Source organism: Nelumbo lutea, chromosome 2 (genome assembly GCF_056320005.1).
Source record: "Nelumbo lutea isolate HS-2025 chromosome 2, American lotus-T2T, whole genome shotgun sequence".
NCBI classification, from domain to species: Eukaryota; Viridiplantae; Streptophyta; class Magnoliopsida; order Proteales; family Nelumbonaceae; genus Nelumbo; species Nelumbo lutea.
In genome coordinates, this window is record NC_142685.1 from 93,460,311 (window position 1) to 93,473,875 (window position 13,565).

General features: G+C 38.4%; 1 pseudogene across 1 annotated transcript; it reads left to right on the forward strand.

Moving 5' to 3' along the window:
• The first annotated feature begins 8,738 nt into the window (after positions 1-8,738).
• LOC148872005 (wall-associated receptor kinase 5-like) lies at positions 8,739-13,040 on the forward strand (annotated as a pseudogene). The gene is made up of 3 exons (XR_016107962.1): positions 8,739-9,711; positions 9,832-10,011; positions 11,860-13,040. The product of XR_016107962.1 is annotated as a wall-associated receptor kinase 5-like (transcript).
• Positions 13,041-13,565: the final 525 nt, after the last annotated feature.

Below are 13,565 nucleotides of genomic sequence, written 5' to 3' on the forward strand. Positions count from 1 at the left end.
CCTGAGGCCAAGGATGTTGAGATCCCCAAGAAGGGTGAGGTTGAGTTAGCAGAGGTCGACAAGACCGAAAGTGAGGCCGAGAAGGCTAATGTTCCCAAGGAGGCCGAGGAGTATGTCGCTCCAATCCTTGCACTTCTTGTAATGTCGATCTTCTTCTTCCTATCGGCACTGCGTGTGTGCCTCTTCGATGTTGATGTATTTTTGGGCATGCGCCATAAGTTGGGTGATACTGTAGGGCTGGAACAAACTAACACAAGACAAAAAGAGAGAGGAAGAGAGAGTAAAAAGGGTAGAGAAAGTGAAAAGAGAGAAATCCCAAGGAATCACTCCAAGGGGTCCTAGAATCATTCTAAGGTTTGTAGGAATCACTTCATATAGCAAGAGAGCTCTTAAGAAATCTTCATTCATTCATTAGCCTCAAAAGGAAGAGAATATATATATTTATAGAGTGACTTGTGTGGCCCAGAATACTGTTCACCATAATTACAAAAAGTGTCACTCTTTGTCTTGTGCATTAAGAAACACAATAACTTTCTATCTACTAATGAAAATAAACTGAAAATTGAAAGACAAACACTACTAAGTTATAGGAACAAGATGCTATAGCCTAAGTCCACATTAGGCTGGTCAAAATGATGAAAATACCCCTGAACAGATCAGTCCAAGTCCCAAGAGTCTTCTCCCTACCAAATCAAAACATGTTTGTTGGCCTTCTTCTTACGAGAATAAGCCTTATAATGCATAGACCGACCCCCACATCTCTCCCCAGCTTGAAAGAACTTGACCCTGGTGAGTTAAAGGCATGATATTGCTCATAAGGTTTTGGATTAAGATGATACAAATCTTCAGCTGTAATCCATGAACATTCTGAAAGAGGTAGATTCTTCCACTTTACAAAAGACTTTTGAAAACCCCCACTTGTAGAAATCAACTTCTCATTAAGGATATCTTCAGGCACATTAGTAGGTGGAACCAAAGGTAGCTTAGGCAATGGGACTATGGAACAATCACTATAGCCATGATATGCACTTAGGTCTTCAACATTGAAGATTGGGCTAATTCCCATTTCGCTTGGTAGCTCTAGGACATAAGCATTAGAACTGATTTTCTTAGTGATCTTATATGGACTTGCACTCTTGGAGTGAATCTTCTTATAAAAGCCCTTAGGAAAGCATTCAGGACGTATACACACCATAACCATATCACCCTCCTGAAAATCAGCTAAGCGCCTATGTAAATCAGCTTTGGCTTTGTATGCATCATTGCTAAGAGCAATCTTGTGCCTAACTTCATCATGGATTTCTCTCATGTGGCGAGCAAAGCCTTCAGCCTCTATGCTAGTCCTGGCTTCTTGTGGCAAAGACACTAAATCAATAGGCCTCTTAGGCTGAATTCCAATAACTATCTTAAAGGGACTTCTTCCAATTGACTTGTTAACTAAACTGTTGTAAGCAAATTCAGCCATGGGTAGGATGAGATCCCACCTAGAAGTATGGTCACCAACTAAGAAATGTAGCAAATCATCGATGCTCCTATTAACTACCTTAGTTTGGCCATTAGTCTGAGGATGGAATGAAGATGAGAATTTCAGCTTTGTATTGAGGAGTTTCCAAAGTGTCTTCCAAAAATAACTCATAAACTTAGCATCACGATCAGAAACAATAGTAATAGGAACAATATGTAAACGAACAATTTCCCTAAAGAATAGACTCGCCACATGTGAGGCATCTGATGTCTTACTGAAAGGAATAAAACATACCAATTTTGTTAACTTATCTACCACAACATAAATTGAATCATAACCCCTTATTGTCTTGGGCAGACCTAGGACAAAATCAATGGAGAGGTCTTACCAAGGCTCATGTGGAATTGGAAAGGGGTGCAAACCCTGTGTTTTTCTTTCTCCCTTTGCCAATTGACAAATTCTACACTGTTTGATAACATGATCAACATCAACCTTAAGGCTATGCAAATAAAAAAGATCTACCATAGCAATGGTCTTGTCCCGACCAAAATGCCCAGCAATTCCACCTACATGTAACTCCCATATAACATAATCACGTAGTGAATTGTTAGGAGCACACAAGCAAGTTCCCTTGAACAAATAACCATCATGGATAGAAAATTCAGGATATTCAGGTTGTTGTCCAACTTGTAAAGAACTATAAATGATGCTGAAATCCTTGCAACCATCATATTCTTTCTTCAAATGACCAAACCCCATAGGCTATACAAACATAGAATGAAGTATATACACCACTCGACTTAATGCATCGGCTACTCGGTTCTCGGCACCAGCTGTATGCTTAGTCACAAAGTTATATTATGCTTAAAATTCAACCCATTTTTGATGTCGACTACTAAGATGCTTCTGAGATTTGAGATATTTGAGTGCCTCGTGATCTGAATACAAAACAAACTATTGGGAAATTAAATAATGACGCCAACGTCGAAGACATTGCACAACAACATAGAATTCTTTGTCATATGTAGAGTACTTTTGTCTAGCTTCATTAAGTTTTTCACTGTGAAAAGCTATAGGATATCCTTCTTGCATAAGCACACCACCTATTCCAACTTGGGAAGCATCACAAAACACCTCAAAGATTTTTGAAAAGTTAGGAAAATGTAACACTGGAGTCTTAGTCATCATTTGCTTGATAGTCTCAAAGGCTTTAGTTGCAACCTTAGTCCAAAAAAATTCCCCATTTTTCTTAGCTTCTGTAATTGGTGCCATAATAGTGTTGAAATTCCTTATAAAACGCCTATAAAAAGTAGCCAATCAATGAAAGCTTCTCACTTCATGGATGTTAATGAGAGTGAGCCAATCAAGTATAGCTTTCACCTTGTCAGGATCAGCCTTGACACTTTCAGAAGATATAACAAACCCTAAAAAGATAACAATAGGTGTCATGAAAACAAACTTCTTTAAGTTGATGTAGAGCTTTTCCTGGCGTAAAACTCTTACCACTTGACATAAATGGTCAAGATGATCATCAGGAGTATGATTATATATAAGAATGTCATCAAAGTAAACAACCAAAAACTGACCAATAAAAGGACAAAGTACCTAAGTCATAACTCTCATGAAAGTTTTAGGAGCATTAGTTAAGCCAAAAGGCATAACCAGCCACTCATAGAGGCCATCCTTTGTCTTAAAAGCAGTTTTCCATTCATCTCCAAGTCGAATCCTAATTTGGTGATACCCACTTCTAAGATCAATCTTAGAGAAAATTGTAGCTCCGCTTATCATATCCAGCATGTCATCTAAGCGTGGAATAGGGAATCAGTACTTGATTGTAATCTTGTTGATCGCTCTGCTATCAATGCACATCCTCCATGAGCCATCTTTCTTGGGAGTGAGTAGAGCCGATACAACATATGGGTTGACTCTCTCTAATGAAGCCCATCTTCAATAGATCATCCACTTGCCTCTTCAACTTAGCATGTTCTATGGGATTCATCCGGTGTGTAGGCAAATTAGGTAGTTGAGACCTGGGAATGAAGTCGATTGCATGTTGGACATCACGTAGAGGTGGTAATTCATTAGGCAACTCTTCTGGGATCAAATCTGAAAAACCAGCCAGCAAGTCTTCAACCTCTTTTGGCACCTTTGAAATAGGAGCATGTGCTGGTTTATTCACTTCTTTCACTATTAGGGCATAAACAAGGCCTGATTCTTTGCTTTCCTCCTCAAATTGCTTCTTAGACAGTAAGAGAGGTTGCTTCCTTTGTTCAACTACTTGTTTCTAGGTTGAAACTGCCTTTTGAGGGGTCTTAGCTCACTTCTTGATCTCATCAGGCACATACGTTTCATAACAATTCTCTTCCCATTAAATAGAAAGTAATATGTATTCTCTTTCCAACAATGGTATACATCCCTATCGTAAAGCCATGTCAGCATAATAGAATAGGTGTAAAATTCATAGGATCAACATCACACCAAATATCATCAACATAAGACCCATAGGAAATAAAAACAAGAGCTCTTTGTTCTACCTAAAGTGTCATCTTTTTTAACCAAGCAATCTTGTATGGTTGAGGATGAGGTTGTGCAACTAGATTGAGCCTTTCAACAATTGCTGCAAAAACCACATTCAAGCTACTACCACCATCAATTATTAGCTTGCAAAACTTGTCTCCGCTCTTGACAAAGGTGATAAAGATCACTATACGAAACCAATCTTCTTTCTTTTCTTCTTTAGAGGATGCTAAAACACGTCTAACAACTCCAACAAGATTGTTGTCATCTTCTTCATGTTCAAACCTAGTGTACTTCTCTTCACCAAGGCCTCCGTCATCATCTTCCACTTGTCCTTCCTTCTCACACCCTATGTGTAGATTTTTGTTAGGGCACTGAAATGCATAGTGGCCTTTTCCACCACACTTGAAACAAGTATTTTCTGTTGTTCCCCTTTTGTTAGCATCAATCATAATGTTCTTCCCCTTGTTATCAACTCCTTAATACTTTGAACCATTAGACCTTTCTAGAACCACATTATGAGATGTAGGTCTAGTGACTCTGCCCCCATCTAAACTTTTACGTGCTACTGCCTCCCCAGATTGAATACCAAACCTCCTACTATTCACATGCTTCAAGCTCTTCTCTATTTTAAGAACCATCTGAAAAGCATCATTTACATCATAAACTCGTGCAGTCATCATTTCCCTTTGAATATCAGCCCTTGAACCATTCTAAAATCAGGCTAATTTTTTATTCTCACTTTTTGTAAACTGACATCTAATAGTAAGCTCATCAAACTTCTGCATGTACTCAAACATAGATAAGTTGCCTTGCCTCAATGTCATCATCTCATCATGAAGATCATCTTGGAAGTCATTAGGCAAATGCTTCTCCTCCTAGTAATGCTTCATATCTTCCCAACGGGTGATAGGACGCTTACCCATATTCTGTAATCTATTCTCCACACTCCTCCACCATACTTTTGCATGGTCTACAAGATTAACTTTAGCAAATCTAACCCATCTTTCATCTAACATATTGAACCAATCAAAATATTCCTCTAGTTCTGCCAACCAATTGGAGAAAACTCATGGATTGATATCACCTCTAAAACTAGGAACTTCCATCTTCACTTTACTAGTAATATCATCCTAATAGTCATCTATATTAGTCTTAGAATGCTCCACCAACTCATCATATAAATCATTTAAAGTACCTTGAGTTTGTAGAGTTCAAGACCTTAAGGGCTTGATGGCAGTCCTTAGTGGGTGGTTCACATGTGGACCAGTAGGGTTATTAGTGTTAGAACCCTTTGCTTCAGCTCCTCCATGTGGAACACCAATGTTGTTTTTCTTTTCTTGTTCTTCCATCAACACTTTAACTTGATCTTCTAGGATGTCCACTCGATTAATAAGTGCAAGCAACAACTCTTCTTAGCTTGTTCACTTAATCTTCCTCTCATGTTTCTACCATGGTAATGAGCCATTTGAAACTTGATGCTTTAATACCAAAACTGATGCAGTAGGGCTGGAACAAACTAACACAAAACAGAAAGAGAGAGGAAGAAAGAGTAGAAAGGGTAGAGAAAGAGAAAAGAGAGAGAAATCCCAAGGAATCACTCCAAGGGGAACTAGAATCACTCCATACAGCAAGAGAGCTCTTAAGAAATCTCCATTCATTCATTAGCCTCAAAAGGAAGAGAATACGTCTATTTATAGAGTGACTTGTGTGGCTCGAAACACTATTACTATAATTACAAAAAGTGCTACTCTGTCTTGTGCATGAAGAAATACAATAACTTTCTATCTACTAATGCAAATAAACTAAAAATTGGAAGACAAGCACTACTAAGCTATAGGTACAAGATGCTATAGCCCAAGTCCACATTGTGCTGGTCAAAATGACGAAAATACCCTTGACTTGATCAATTCAAGTCCCAAGAGTCTTCTCCATGCCAAATCAGAACTTGTTTGTTGGCCTTCTTATTACGAGAATAGGCCTTATAATGCATAGACCAATCCCCATCATTGGGTCAATCCATTATGGGGCTTCTTCTGTATCAAAAAACTGAACTTGGATGCATGCAACCCATTCATTATGGGAGCCACGACCACAAACTGGTTCAAGTTCTAAACTTGAATGGACTTGGCATCGAATCTCGCCAAGTATTCTCGTAGGGACTCGTCTTTCCTCTATATCAGATTTGTACGAGGCTGGCTAGCATATTATATTGTTGAGGGTTATTGGTGAATTGCATCAAGAACTACTCCTCGAATTGGTCTGAGGCGGTTATTGATCGGGGGGTGGAGGGCGGAGCGCAGTGTACCACTATCGAGATGAACCTTGGAGTGTGGACGCGAAGGCCTTGAAAATCAAGGCTTCAAGAGTGCCATGAAGGAGCATAATCACTTTGAATCCCTCTAGGTGATCAATAGGATTCGTGGTTCCATCATACTTCTCAAATTGAGGGGGCTCCATCCCACGGGGGGCAGTTGACTCTTTTGTAGAGCATAGCCCTTTTGGAGAACAAGCTTCCACGACAACCGTGCTTTGGTTGGTGTGGCTCCACTCTAACTCGTTTATTCGCTCCCACATGTCACTGATCTTAGTGTCCAGGTATACGAGTTTCATTGCCTTACATGCTGTGTGACAATCTCTTATGGAGCTGGACTCGACGAGGGAGACCTACAACTGTTGGTGTTGCGCATGTAGACAAAGGTGAGCCAAACTAATGCGATCCTTTAGTAGAAGACGAGCACCTCCAAACATCGAACCGCTTTGGCCACCGGTTTTTGGGTCAAAGGTTTGACCATCTGAGTTGAATGGGCTGAAATGGTTAAGGTTAGAAAGAAATATAAATAGAGAGGAGGTAGTTTTTAGTTGGGAAAGGAAAGAGAAAACAAATAGGAAAGGGAAGAAAGAAAAGAAAAGAGAAAGGAGGAGGAGGAGGAGGAGGAGGAAGAAGAAGAAGAAGAAGAAGAAGAAGAAGAAGAAGAAGGAGGTGCTTCACCTATGCCAATGACAATGATGATGGAGGTATCAGATAGCGGCAGTGAGCTGACAATGCTTCACTTGCGATGACGACAACGACGATGAAGGTATCAGATAACAACAGTGAGCTGATGATGGCAGATCCGACCTCAGATCTCATCTCAAATATACCAAATCTCAAATCTCATCTCTCTCTCTCTCTCCCTCTCTCTCTCTCTCTCTCCCTTTCTCTCTCTCTCATCTCAGTGATCTCAAATCTGATATCTCAGAACTGATATCTCTATCTCAGATCTTAGATCTCCTCTGTTTACATTTCCTTAAAAAGTTAAATAAAACTATGAACCACTACCCAGGTCGAACGATTTAGCAGTTCAACTACCTGGGTCAACGATTTTTTTACCCTTTCAACATTTTTGTAAGAATTAATGGTCCAAAGAAAAACTAGACCCATAGACCTGACTAGTTACTGGTCCAAACAGTCTGATCACCCAGTCCGGTCCATTTTTCAAAACAATGCAATGAACAATATAGGGTGTTACAAAAAGAGCAAGATGGTCCTAGAAATTAATTAGGAAAATGGTACTATAGAGATTTAAAAATGTTTAACAACTAAATACCAATTACATAGAAATATTATTATTCAAAGTTAACTGATGTAACTCTAATGGAGGAGGAAAAGTGTGAGAATATTAAAGTTAGGGGAATAAATGTCAGTATCTCCAAAGTATGGTGGTAACATGTAATTTATAGTGTTAAATAATTAATAAATAACCAAAAGAAAAAGAAAATTTGACTCTTCTGGTCTCACCAATCAATTATTGGTAATGGCCAATCCAATCTTATGGTATGACCAATTCAACGGTGAGGAAAGATGTCATTTTCTATATCTAGGGATATTATCTAAAGCATCCACTTAATGCCTGAAACTTCTACTACTTCTGTTACCAACATTTAGACATTATTAATTATTAGACAACTCCATTGAATATTTGGGATGCTGATGACCTAGTAAAATATTTTGAAGCCTTAACCAAATTCCATTCAACAAACATCAATTACATTGTAATTCTGGTGGTAAAGACCTCACATGCACCCTTCTCCATCTTTCCCCATGATGGGAAAGGAGGAAGAGCGAAGAAAAAGAGAAAGGAAAGAATTCATATTATAATAATTGCCATTTTATGCTATTAGATCTGTTCATGAGCTGGGTTAGGGCTTAACTTTTGTCAAAATTTTAATGAACCTGGCCCGAATCTCAAGCCAGACATAATATAAAGTCAGGACCGAAGCCCAGTCTATGAAAAGAAAAGGTCCAAGTGCTATTAAGTCTCACTGATGATGTGGGGAGCTTTCATTGGATGGTTCATGTAAAAGGTGGACCTATGTCAAATGGGCAATTGACTACAATACAATCCCCTGTATTTGTAGTAGCCATATTGAATTGCAGCCTCAATTAGTCAGGATCCCACTACCCTCCTCAAAAACTGGTGATTGGTAAGTACCATGTATTGCGTAAGAACAATGGAACCTCACTTACACAAGGCAATTAAAACCCGGAAAACAATTATCCGCACTAAACCAAGGGTAAGGAGAAGTTCGAACTCATCCATGGTGTAATATTGACCAAATCAACGAAGGAAAGTGAGAGGAAAAGTATGTCATTGTTTTTTTATTTCTACGTGTAATTGGGGAGATGCAATGGGGGATGAGAGAGTGGCATTCTACGATAACTTCGACCTTGGAGCATGATGACCCCGCAGAGACGTCCAATATGAACCGAGTGCCTTTCAGCATTTGCCTCAGTGGAGCCTATAAATGGGCGAAATGGAAAGTCTGAAACAAACCAATTAAAACAAAACAAGGGCAGCTAATAAGTAACAATGGAATTGCCCGTTCTGCTGCTTCAACTCCTTTTTCTGTTGCCAATGGCTGCAATATCATCGACACTGGCCTTGGCGAAGCCCAGCTGCGAGGAAAAATGTGGCGACATCACCATTCCCTACCCATTCGGCTTCGGGGATTCAAGTTGTTACAGAAAGTCGTACGAGGTAACCTGCAACCACACTTTCAACCCTCCAAACCTTTCCTATTGAACAGTAATATAGAGATTCTAAACATATCGCTACTAGGCCAATTGCGCACTAGAGGGTTTTTTAGTTTCAATTGCTACCATCAGTTGGGAAATTCGACGAACAGCTCCCGCGCTTTTTTCAATCTTGGAGACCTTCCCTATACTTTTTCCGACACCAAAAACAAATTCACGGCAATGGGTTGCGACACAATAGCCTTGCTAACGGCTTCCGGGGGTCGCAACTTTACAGGCGGATGCTCCATGCTTAGCAGCGACCTGCAGAACTTGGTTAACGGGTCATGTTCTGGGATGGGTTGTTGTCAGACTTCGATTCCAAAGGGGTTCAAATACTTCGTTGTGGTTCTCAGTAGTGCTTTTAATCACAACCAGGTCTCGATTTTCAATCCATGCAGCTACGCTTTCTTGGTTGATTCTGAGTGGTTTAACTTCTCCGTACCCGATATCATGGGCTATATGGATTTCTATAACAGAAATGGAGGAATGGTCCCAATCGTGCTCGACTGGGCAATAGAGAACTACACCTGTGCAAATGCTCTCACTAGTGATCCAAATTATGCATGCGGTAAGAACAGCGAATGTTTTAACTCTCCTAATGGTCTGGGATATCTCTGCAATTGTTCTCAAGGTTATTAGGGCAACCCTTATCTTGAAAATGGATGCCAAGGTACGTATATTGCAGTTACATTTATTCCTAGATCTCTACACCATCACGAGTACTTCCAGAAGTTTGATTGTCATTGTTTAATTAATACGGTCCGTGTTTTGTCTTATAAATGGTCTGCAGACATAGACGAATGCGCATATCCAACTTTGAATGACTGCTCATCATCAGGGCAATGCACCAATACGCCTGGGAGTTACCACTGCTCCTGCCCAGATGGAACCCAAGGGGATGGAAGGAAAAATGGGAGTGGTTGTGTAGCTCCTCCAAGGAAGCAATCTCAGCTGATACAAGTCTGTTTAGGTAATATAATCTGCAATTTACTGCCTTGGGTAGATGGGAAATTGATTCATGGAGATTCATTCACCTGCAATTCTGCCAACAAATTATGAATTGTGGGTCTCATTTTATTGTGGATCCCAGCGTCATGGTGTGATGTGCGGTGTTAGATCAAGTTGGTAGAGGATTGGAACTAGACCTAGCAATTGGGTTGGGTGGGTCGGGTTTAGGTTGGGTCAAGACATTACGGGTTGATTTTGGATCAGGTCAGTAAGTGCTAGACCCTAACCCTAAAAGTTCGGGTTAGGGTTGACCCATGGGTCATTCCTAAAATAATGAAAATTTTATAAAATAAAAAAAAATGCATGAAAAATGTAAAAAGTAAAGGAATTAACCTTAAAATTCCAAACATAAAATAAAAAATTTGAGCATTCAACAATTCAAAGAGTAAAGACTAAATAGTAAAGATGAAAGAGAGAAAGCTTCTAAGAATACATAAATAGTTCCTATTAGACTTAACAATCAGGTCAGCGGGTTGACTCATGACCCAACCCAACCTAGTTTTTTTCCGGATTGGGTCAGGCCGGGTCATTCTCAACTTTAGGTAACTAAATATGAGACCCTAATCCTATTTTTTTCAGGTTGAATTGAGTCGTTTCGTAGATTGGGTCAACTTTTTGCTAGGTCTAATTGAAACGTGTTTTGTTGGCAAATCCCAATCCATTCATTAATTGTCAAATAAATACAAAGTCCAGGGCCACACTGCTAGCCGGTTCATATACTGCTGTTATGGTAATGGATATAATTCTAGTGGCACGGGTTCATAGATACAACTTCCTACTCATGACTTTTCTTTTGTCCATGTAGTTATCATCTTTAGAATTAATTTTTTTGAAGCCTGTCTTTAGCACTTATTCAAGTGAAGTATATTTGACTGTTCAATTTTATTTTTATTTCATTCTTAATAAGTCCATTTTTTCAAATTCAAAATTAAAGTCTCATTCATTTTCTGGGAAATAAGAGTGGGAAATTGGTCAATGGGATTATTTTTTTTCTTGAGTGAGAATGAGGCCCCATGGTAAAGGTGATTTCCTTAGGTATTACTTATTCAGGTAAATGAGACCCCATGGGATTATTCAGGTAAGTAAATTTTATTTACTCATTTTCCAACTGAGTAAGTAACTTTTGCACGTGGGGAAAGTTTACAAAACATAATGTGACATGTTTGCCCATGCATTGGTTTTTTGTGGATAAAAAAGTCATCATATAACTTAGGAATCAAAACAACATTGTAAATGAGCTTATCAAGTAAGTGTTTCCCAAGAAACATTTATTTGGACAAGTGCACTTTCCAGGGTAAATAAGCTTTTGAAAAACCAAAAAGGCCTAAATAGAGACAATATATATTATTTTTGAAATCTATAAGAGGCTGCAACTTGGGTCAGACCAACCCGAAAGTAACTCATTTGCTTACATGAGTATGAGTATGGTAATGGATTTACAAATATTTCTAAGGTTTATTTATTTTATTAAAATAATTCTGTTCAGTAAAATTTATTGACTGTTTGAAGAATGAAGACAAACCATTGCTGATGACGAACCACGGATGCCATTGCTCTCTCTTATTCATTTGACTGAAGCCAAGCAATTTTTGATAGATTTGAAAATCAAACCTTGCTTCTTTCTAAAATCTTGATACGACGTTTTAGGGATATATTTGGAATAAAAATGCATGGGTTCATGGTTATAAACATTTTTCTACTTCTTGCTACCATTTTTATACAGAAATACATGAAACTACAACTGGTGTTTTAATAAATGATCCTATTTGTAAGTGTACTTGTTCACTAAATAAATCTTTTTTCCGTGTAGGTATTGGTTTCGGCATCTTGTTTCTTCTATTTGTTAGTTCTTGGCTGTATTGGGGAATCCAAAAGAGAAAGCAAGACAAACGCAAAGAAAACTTTTTTCAGCAAAATGGAGGTCTCTTATTGAGGCAATTGCTCTCTTCAAATGATGCAAATATAGAAACTGCAAAGATATTTACTGAAGAAGAGCTCAAGAAAGCAACTAACAACTTTGATAAGAGTCTGATCCTAGGTCGCGGTGGCTATGGTACAGTATATAAAGGAACTTTGCCTAATAATAAGATTGTTGCCATTAAGAAGTCCAAAATAGTTGATGAAAATCAAGTTGAGCAATTCATCAATGAAGTGGTTATTCTTTCTCAAATTGAGCATGAGAATGTAGTCAAGCTTTTAGGTTGTTGCTTAGATTCCGAAATCCCCTTATTAGTATACGAATTCATTACTAATGGGACTCTATTCCATCATATTCATGATGAAGGACACAAATCGTCAGTTTCATGGGACAATCGCCTAAGGATTGCTACAGAAACTGCAAAAGCACTTGCCCATTTGCACACTGCAGCTACCCCTCCGATCATTCATAGAGATATTAAATCAGCCAATATTCTCTTAGACGATGTCTTTAAAACAAAAGTATCAGATTTTGGAGCTTCAAGATTAGTTCCATTAGACCATACTCAATTTACCACATTAGTACAGGGAACATTGGGGTGCTTGGACCCAGAATATTTTCAAACAAGTCACTTGACAGAGAAGAGTGATGTTTATAGTTTCGGTGTAGTTCTTGTAGAGCTATTAACCGGAAGAAAAGCACTAGAATTGGACAGACCAGAAAGAGAGAAAAATTTGGCTATCTATTTCATGGGTTTGATGAAAGAAGACAGCGTTTTGGATATTTTGGAGGATAGAGTGTTAAATGAGGCTGACCGGGATCAACTTTGTGAAGTCACTAAGCTTGCACACAGATGCCTAAGCGCGAAGGGAGAGGATAGGCCTACAATGAAGGAAGTAGCCATGCAGCTAGAAGAGTTGAGGGGCTTCGACAACCATCCATGGGTTGAACATAATCATGAAGAAGTAGAGCATTTGCTTGGTGAGCAACCAAATTTACAAAATTGCAGTACTACAGAGTATGATAGTAGTTTGAAGGGTCACGTTGCAATATCATTGAACAATGGGCGATGATAGTTAAAGTTTCAACTTCTGTTTGTCATCTTGTTTGTATATTTTTAAGAATTAGTTGTGTGGTTTGTTGTTTTTATATAAGATTTTAATAATAAGAATGTAAGTTTCATATTTGATGGGAACAAAAATAGTAAATTCAAATTTAATAGCCTCTTTTAACCATTGTTTACTACATGAGTTCCCCTCTTTTGATAAAGAAATCTTCTTTTTCTTAGTTTTTTTCTTTGTCTATCCCCTTTGAGAAATAATTAAATTTAGGATAAATTGCTGAAACCTCCTTACAACTTTTTAATAGTTTCTAAAATTTCGGATGCTTTTTTCTAACAAAATCAGTTCCGCTGAAATATTCCTGACATTGTAGCATGCATACTCTTTTGTTACGTTAACATTTTTTTGAAAAAGGTGAAGTATAAAATTATATTAAAAAGAGAATAAAGAAAGTACAAAGAAATCTGTAGGAAAGGAGCTCGCATTCAAAAGACAAAAAACAAAAATGTATTTGTTTTTTGTCTAGAGCTCAAAAAC